The sequence below is a fragment of the Falco naumanni genome, chromosome 7 (assembly GCF_017639655.2).
Source record: "Falco naumanni isolate bFalNau1 chromosome 7, bFalNau1.pat, whole genome shotgun sequence".
In the NCBI taxonomy this organism is placed as follows: domain Eukaryota; kingdom Metazoa; phylum Chordata; class Aves; order Falconiformes; family Falconidae; genus Falco; species Falco naumanni.
This window is the reverse complement of record NC_054060.1, coordinates 20,512,600-20,521,315: the sequence shown is the minus strand read 5'-3', so window position 1 is coordinate 20,521,315 and position 8,716 is coordinate 20,512,600. Positions and strand designations below refer to the sequence as shown.

General features: G+C 47.2%; 1 protein-coding gene across 3 annotated transcripts in view; it reads left to right on the top strand.

Annotated features, from left to right (window-relative positions):
- Positions 1-479: 479 nt before the first annotated feature.
- Positions 480-8,716, top strand: part of APBA2 (amyloid beta precursor protein binding family A member 2) — a 106,320-nt gene continuing 98,083 nt past the window's right edge. For all 3 annotated transcript variants that reach the window (XM_040601786.1, XM_040601783.1, XM_040601785.1), the window contains exon 1: positions 480-620. The gene's annotated coding sequence lies outside the window, so the exon portion shown is untranslated. The remainder of the gene's footprint in view (positions 621-8,716) is intronic.

Below are 8,716 nucleotides of genomic sequence, written 5' to 3'. Positions count from 1 at the left end.
GCGCGGCCCCCGCTGCAGCCCCGGGGTGCAGGCCCCACGCACCCCGCAGCCGCCTCACCTCGGCCTCCGGGGCCGGCCCAGCTCCTCCGCGGGCAGGTGCGAAGCCGGCGCAGAGCTGGGCCTTCGTCCCGCGGTACCTGCGGAGGGGCGCGGCCGACAGGTTAGTCCGTACCGGGGGCCACCGCTCGTTGCGCCATTTTGTGAGAAACTCGGGGCGCACAAATCCCGCCCGCCCGCCCGCGGTGAGGCAGCCCGGGGGTCCGGCCGCCGCCACCTCCGCCCGCCGGCCAAGCAGGACCCTGCGAGCGGCGAGCGCCGCCGGGCGCGGAGGCCGGCAGGCAGCCCCGGAGGCAACCGAGCGGCGGCGGGCGCGGGCCGGGGCGGCGGGGCTGAGGCGGGGCGGGGGACGCCGGGGCGGGACCCCTGAGGCGCGGCGGCGGCCGGGCTATGCGCCATGCAGGTTCCCGGGCGGCCGGCGGTATTCTCGCACGCAGCTTCCCGGGCCCAGCAGCCGCCTCGGTGTGTGGCGCTGAGGCAGGCACACAAAAGAGCGGCTGCAGCTGCCCCCGCGTCCCCGCCGCGGCGCGGGGTGGGGACCGGCCCCGCCGCTGCCAGCAGGGGTAAGGAGCAGGGCCGCGGGGCGGGGGACCGGCGGCCGGTGTGGTCGCGGGGAGCGGCGGCTCCGCCAGGGGTGGGGCGGCAGCATCCTTGCGGGTCCCCTCAGGGGAGCGGGGAGCCCACGGGGCCGGGCGGGCGCTGAGGGGACGCCGCGGCCATCCCCGCGCCAGCGCGGACCTCGCCCCTCTCGACACCGGGCCCGGGGGCTGCGCGCCCCGCCAGCAGCTGCCCCCGCCTCAGCCCCGTCCTGCGGCAGCCGGGCCGCCCGCAGGCGGACGGCGATCCGGGGTGCAGGGGAGCCCCTCGGCACGGCGCGGCGGCCGCCGGCACAGGGGGCTGCCGCCCGCATGTCCCTGCTGGCGCCGAGCCGCTCTCCTGCCCGCCTCGGTGCGGGGAGCCGCGCCGCCGCCACCTCCTGTCAGCTGGCGAGCTGGCCGTGGCTGGGCTGCGCCGGGGAACGCTGCCTGCCCGCCACCGGCTGCCCGCCACCCATCCCGCCGGGCCGCCCCGAGCCCCGCCGGGCCGCAGCGTCCGCTTGCGGTACTGCGGGAGGCGGCGGCGCTGCGCCCCGCGCCGCCGGGTGGGAGGGCGGGAGGCTTGAGCGGCCGCGGCGGTGCGGGGGGCCCGCAGCGCTGCAGCACCGCCGGGAGTTTGGTTCTGCCTTCGTGCCTCCGGTGCAGCGCACGGACCGGAGCTCTTCCTGCACTCGTCCCGTTCCCTGCATCCTGAGGAGCTGCTCGATCAAATACTTGATTTTTGTCGGGATAAACGGCGTGAGACATTATAGCATGGGCCGATTCCCAGTTTTGATCAGTTTTTTGAATATGATGGGGGGGTGGGGGGTGTGTTGCCGTAACAAAAGGGGTGGGGGTGGGGAAGAGGGGAAGGGAATGCTGTGTTTGGAGCCGCATCTTGGAAAGGCAGAGACTGGCTTATTTTGCCTCAACTAGCAGCCGGCGCTTTCAGAGTTATGTACTTTGCATCCTCAATGTCGTTTTGGTGGTTGTTGCATGCTAGTGAGGGCATACAAGAAAAGAAATGTAAATAAAGTCAGGAGATCATACGGTGTCCATTGTATAGAGATAATGTGCATTGCAGTGATGTTTAAGAAAAGTCTTAAATTGCTGTCACCAGTTTGGGTAAAAAATGTGAGTAGTGTTCCAGTTGTATTACCTGGTCAAGGCCATCCTATAGTCTCCCAGGAATTCCCAGGAAGGGCTGGGAAGTCCATTTGCAGAAGAATATTTCATGTATTATACCTGTTATCCAAGAATACCTCATTACTCAACCAGCAGAACTGAAAAACAGAAGCAACTGCTATTGCAGTTTTACATGGTTGTGTGTAAGCAATAGTATTTCCACGTAAGGTAATTTTAAAAGGGAGGAATTTTAGTCTAATTCTTTACTGCCACTTAAGTAAAAACACAGTACATGCTGGTTGTCCATGCGTTGAAAATCATAACATTGAAGTTTTATGTTAAAGCACAAGATTGTAATTTATCACTGTATAGTCCAGATTCTCCTCTGTACGGGACAGACGAGGGTGAAAGAGCTTTTCTTTCTGTATGTTGTTCTATGAGCACTGAGCTACTAAAGGGGAAGACACTGTCCTTACTCCACTCTGGGCTCACAGGATTTCAGGCTGCAGGCTTGTTCTTGTATATCTTGGTTGTTGGGCTTCCTGAATCTAAATTCTCCGATAGTTTAGCCCTTATCTGCACTTGGAAATACCAAAACCTATTTTTAAAAATGCAGTGTTGCTTCTAATCAGCAGCTGCATAATTTCTGCCCCTTGATCCTCTGATCATAAAGTGTTCTTGAAAAGGCTGTAGGTGCTTAGCTCTTCTGGTGAAAATCTTATGATACTAAGGAAGAATCTCGAAAAGCATTTTTTGTGCAGTTACTTGGGTAATGCCTGTTCAGGTTGGAGACTGGACATGAATTTAAACAAGAGCTAGGTCTTTAAAAAGTGACCTTTGCTTAAGGCTGTGAACATGAGAAACCACTTCAAGAAGCATAATTTTACCATCTCTGCAATTGTTCTGATAAGAACATTTGCTAAGAAATAATTTGTGAAAATACCATGGTTTAAACCTCTTCCAGTTTATATTCCTGTGCCGAAGGCAGGGAAATCTAGCAAGAAGTCATCTGTTCCAGGCTGCCAGCTCGCAGAGAGAAATACAGAAGATCCTGATTTTGTCCAGAACAAAATCTTGGTTGTAGCCTTTGAACACATTGAGTTTTAGGTGCTTTTGCAGACTTTTTATATCCATTTCCCTTGTAATCTGTGTTTAAATAAACAAGGCAATGCCTTTGTGGTTTAAGCCATTACAATGATAGTGGCTGGGGAGCAGCCGTGCCAGGAAGGCCCAGAGGTCCTGCTGAACAGCAAACTGCACGTGAACCAGCCATATATGTGACCCTGGCAACAAAGGCAGCCAGGAGCATCCTGGTCTGTATGGACAAGAGTGCAGCCAGTAGATCAAGCGAAGGTGCTGTCCCCCTCTATTTATCATTCAGTAGACCACATCTATGATGCTGTGTCTGGTTTTGGTCCCCTCTGGTACAAGGAAAATACTAATGAACTGGAGTTCCCCAGAGGCCACCAAAGTGGTGGGGCTGGAGGCCACGCTCTGTGAGGAGAGGGCGAGGGAGTGCGGCTTGCTCAGCCTGCAGAAAGGGAGGCTTTAGGGGACCTAGCAGCAGCCTTCCAGTACTTAGAAGGAGGTCTTCAGGGAAGTGGAGCCAGACTCATCACAGCGGTACGTGGTAGGGAATGAGAGACAATAGGCATATGTTGAAATGAGAGGTTCAAACTACATATAAACAGAACTTTTTGTCCCAGAAGGACAATTGCACATGGGAACAGGGAGCCCAGTGAGCTTGTGTGGTCTCTGTCCCAGGAGATTTTTAAGACCAGACTGGATAATGCCCTGAGGGACCTGATCAGGCCTCACGGATGACCCTGGCTTGAGCAGTGTGTTGGACAACAGACCTCTGACATTCTTTCCGACCAGAATTGTTCTGTGATCCTGTGAACAGTTGTATGTTTGTGCTCATCCATACATGGTACAAGAAGCAGATGTGTTTCTAGAAGTCAGAGGGGTTTTTTAGAAAGAACTAGAGCTTCCATTCTAGGGCTAATCCCTGCATCTCAACAAAGATGGAGTATAATATCAGCATGATACATTGGCCTCTATTGCCCGTGTAATAGTACATTACTATTAGGACAAACTAATACCTTACTATAAGCCTCCCTATTGCTTGAAATACTATTCTAATATAAATATAAACAGAATGAAGAACATACTTCTTGCAAGCAAGAACCTTTCTATGTAGTATTTTTTGGCACTCTTGTGGGCAGTTAAAGCCTTGCAACATTAGTGCAAGAGACATAATGGTAGTTCTTACAGCTGAAGGAAATAAAGCACTGATGCAGTCTCATGCACTTCACAAGTTAAGAGGAAGAGCTGGAAGCAGAATCAGAATTCACGAGTTTTTAGACATTCCAGAAAACATGCAATTGCTGAGTCAAATGTTCATTATAAGTACTTTGGATACTTGCAAATGCTTTTAGTCTACTGCAGAGAACATTAAAATGCAAGTGGGGTTTTTTTTGGTGTTTTTCTTTTTTTTATTTTTCCTGAGGACCCATTTTCCCTTGAGAGCTGTGTGAAAAGCAGCTCAAGAAAGCATCATGTGTTTCTTGAAGTGTTCAGTGCTGTAGGCTTGTGCTGCCTGCAGAAGCTGAACATGCAGCACTTAGGCTGTATCATGGCATCCATGAGAAGAGGGCTTTTGTTCCAGTTCTCAGTTTTGTCTGACCTTAAGTCTCATCTTGGCTAATGATAGTGTTCTCAAGAAGAAAAGTCTTATACAACTGGTAAAAACACACATAGAATGAACTGTTTGTTTCTGATGCTGGTAGGTAAATGCACTGTCATTTGAGTACATGATATTCCTTTTTTGTTGCAGTATTTACTGTCTTCATTCACCTGCTGCAGCAGAGGAAGGTGACTTGCACTTCAAGAGGAGTAAGTTAGAGCTGAGCAGAGACTGATACCTATCAATCCCCCAGTGTTCTGTACTTCCACCTAAGCAAAAGAGGGAGAACTAGAAGCTGTGTAGGTAGGGATGACAAGGATAAGTATCATTGTTCTCCGATGACAGGGTTGCATGAAATACTGCTGGAGATGCATATCCTGTAGTATACTCATGCATGAAGGGATCATTTTCTTTTGAAATAGAAGTAAATGAAGAGGAAAGGAAAGTTGGCAAAAAGGTATATAAAAAGTCTTGGAATGGAGAAATATGTCAGTTATAACCAGTGTGAGGTTTGGAGTCTAGATAAGGATTTTCAAATAGCAGTGCTTCTGCAATGCAGACATCTGTGCATACCTACCTGGACTACCAGTGGGAGCTGTGCGGAGGAGTATTGGGATAGCTGTCTGCTTTGACCTATGAAGATGAAGTTTTTCTTCAGAAAATAGTGCTTCTAGTTATGAAGATTCAGCCACGTAGGAGTAACTTGTTGTTGTTTTTGTTATTGTTACTTAGAAATCAGGTTGAGTATTTCCATTCTATTAATTGAATGAAGTAGTTTTTGAACTTTGTTTGATACAATGATGTTGGGAATATTTGTGTGCATGTTGCCAGCTAGCATTATTTCCAGACTTCTGTCTTTCCTTTTACTTTCTGAGAGATCCCCTTCACAGACGCACTTGTCAACCTTTGCAGAAGTTCCTCTCCTCAAGTCAGTTATACTGTAACCCTGATCATTTTCAAAGAGTGAAATCTGCTGGTTTTATTCCTTAAAATGTTTCTGCAAGAGAGAGGCCTGACCTTGGAAGTTTTCTTTTGTATGTCATCTACCTTTGCGTGTTAAGGGTTCACTGGCTAAATCCTTGAAGAATTTAATCCTTGAAGAAGTTCTTTCACCTGAGCACAGTGGTTAGATTTACCTAAGAATTTCATAACGTGGTCATAGCAGGCAAGTTACTTTCTACTGTCAAGAGTATAGCAGCGGCTTCTTAAGAACAACAAACAAGCAGCTCACAACCCAACATAATAGTTTTGTAACACTAACCATGAGTGGCAACACTGTTCTGGTGTGTGTGCAGATCTGGACGCTTGACCACTGTAGTCCAGAATGCCGAGTGGTGTTGTCTAACATGGGAATGTAAGACTTCCTGGGTTTACTTCCATTTTCTCCAGTAAGGTGTTTTTCTTGCTGTGACTGTAGAAGAGTCATCGCTGCTTTCCAGTTGTTCCACTTCGGATTTCTTGTGAGTGACAGCCAAGTGATTATCTTGGCAGGACACTGCAGGGTTCTCCCGGGGATTTAGTGAGATAGTAATGCCAGTAAAAATTGAACAGAAAATTCATATTTTAGCAGATAAACAGAGATGGAGAATTCATATTCTTATGTGTAGGCTTTCACCATTCCATCTCACTGTGTTAAGAGCCTGAGTCCACAGAGAGAGCTTCATTCAGCTGAGGTTTTAAGAATGACATCAGAATGATCCCCTGGGATCACTATGTGGTCTGTTCCTCTGGGTAAGCTGCTGAAGAAGTAAGTGTAGGAATAAATGTAGAAGACCTTGGATATCTTGGTGTTCTGGCGTTCTAACAGTTGATGTAAACCTTAATTACACTACAAACTAGCAACAGAGAGCAGTGACAATGTCACCTCAATTCTGTACAAACATACTGTGCCTACCTTTGGGTAGTGCCCCTCTGGAAGGGGCTCCTTAAGTATCCTGCCATGCAGAAGACCGCTGGTCTCATGCAAAGTGACCCTGTAGCACCCCAAAATTCTCAGTCACAGGAAGATTTCATTACAGCATTTCATACTATGGAAGAAACAAAGTGCATCAAAAGCCAGGTGGAAGCAACTCATGTCACAAAGCATTTGTGACAGGGCAGGCACTTTTGAAGTGGTTATGGTAATAAAAGTTGGAGAAAGCTCATGTTCTCCTTAAGGGAGAGACCTGTAGACCTGTGAGTGCTGGGTTACTTTAGGAGTTCTAAACTGATTAGAGGAATAAAATTAGCGTATTGGAAAGCAAGGGAACATGAGAGGAAGAAAGGAAAGGAGGAGGGGAACATCTGTATTGGTGGTAGTGGTATGTCTGTATATGAAAATACCCTGAGGAGGAAGAGGAAGCGACAGGAATTTTTGAAGTGCATGCTCTGAAAGAGTGAATGTTTAGGTAGAAGTAGGGAGCCTGAATGAAACAGAATCAAGGTGATACCTGCCTCAAATTGTATGAACCACAAGACTCTGAAGTCATCAGTGTGCTGTCTACAGTAAACCAGGATAAACAGCTACCAAGGAACAAAAATTTCAGGCTCCATGTCTGGTTGTTTGGTTTTTTTTTTTTTGGTGCTGGATGGTTCCAAACACATTCAGACAAGCGCTTCTAAACAGCATTTCCCCCCTCTCTATACAAGTGATAACATAGGGTGAGTGAGAAGCCCAAGGTCCACAAGGACAGCACCTGTCTAAGCAGTATTGCAGGAACCTCCCCAGAGGAGTAGCAGTGTTTGGCATTCAGTGAAATAGCTGATCTTTATGTGGGAGAAAGAATAATAATCTTAAGATTCCCACGCAGCCTTCCACATATTTAATGCCTTCATGCACTAGATAGAAACAAAGGTACTTGGGTGGACTTTCTGTCACCCAGTGTGCCCTTCAAAACCAGAATATCATCTGCTGTACTTTGCTGGTTAGCCTGTCTTTCTAGGGAGTCTCAGAAGCGCTAGTTAACTTTGTCGTTTCCTGCCCCAGCAAAATGGTAATATATTCCTGAGTGCCTCATTACTGAAGACTGGAGCAGCTAAAGAGAATGAGGTTTGGACAGACCAGATTCTGGTCTGGAATGACATAGGATTTACATCCCCCCCTCCATCACCAAGAGTGAAATGACATCAAGCAGCTGATGTTGCTCTCTAGAATCACTGCTACCAGCTACTACAAAAATATCATTTCAGTGCAAGGGCAAGTGCACCCTTTTGGTTTAGTCAAATCTTAAAATAGGCCTCAAAATTCACACTCTAAAAGCCAAGAGAGATGTCTTTTCAACACATCAGGGAGAGCACATGGAGATGGGATTGCTTGTTTCTTGTTCAGAAGCAAGATTGCTTCAGAGCTGCTGTACTCATATATATATATATATATATATATATATATATACCCACACCAAATCACTCTCCTGGGAATGAAATATTGTATTAAACACTGTTACTATGCATATCCTTCCCCCCCCTCCCCCCCTTTGATATTTTCTTCTAATCTGTAGCTTTTCTGTCTATTAAGAGTGGTCATCCTGACTGCTACCAGATTTTACAGGGTTGCTGTGTTGTCTTGAGTTTCAAAGACCACTGCATCTACTGATGCAGGAATAGTCATAAAGGCAGTTACACAAAGAACACAAACGTTTCTACTCTTATAAACTGATCCAGTATGGGAAAGAAGCAGACTTGCCTCTGTTCCAAATTCTTACTATGCAGCATAGCATGTTGTTGCCATGCTACCAGAACTGCTTGCCTTGATATTTAAATTTACCCTTAAAAGATTAGTATTTAAAAAAAGAGTGAACTGTTGACAGTACATTGAAATATAAAATAACCTGACAAGATGTAAGCCGTGTCGCCAATTTGTTCGTGTATTTTTGACCTCTACATGTTTTTATTTTTCTTTCTGAATAAACCCCAACCATAATAACAAATCTTAGAGACGAAAAAACCAATTAAATATGGAAAGGTTCTGTTTGTTAGTGTAATAAATGTTTATATCAAGGGAGGAGTATGAATTACAGTTTCAATACTTAACAAAAATGTGCATTTTGCCAACCTCAGTAAGTGCCTCTTGCTATCCTTCGTAGTCTCTGATTTAGCACTACAGAGGGAAATTGGAGTAGTTATATTTTCTTATTATTGCTTGGTTGTGAAAGAGAAAGGAATGCTGTTTTTATATATATTTATATATATACACACATGCACTCACACACACACACACAATGTCCTTTAGGCACAAAATCATGTGTTACTGGAAGACAACCCTTGATTAGAGATAAGGCAGCTTTAAAAAGAAACT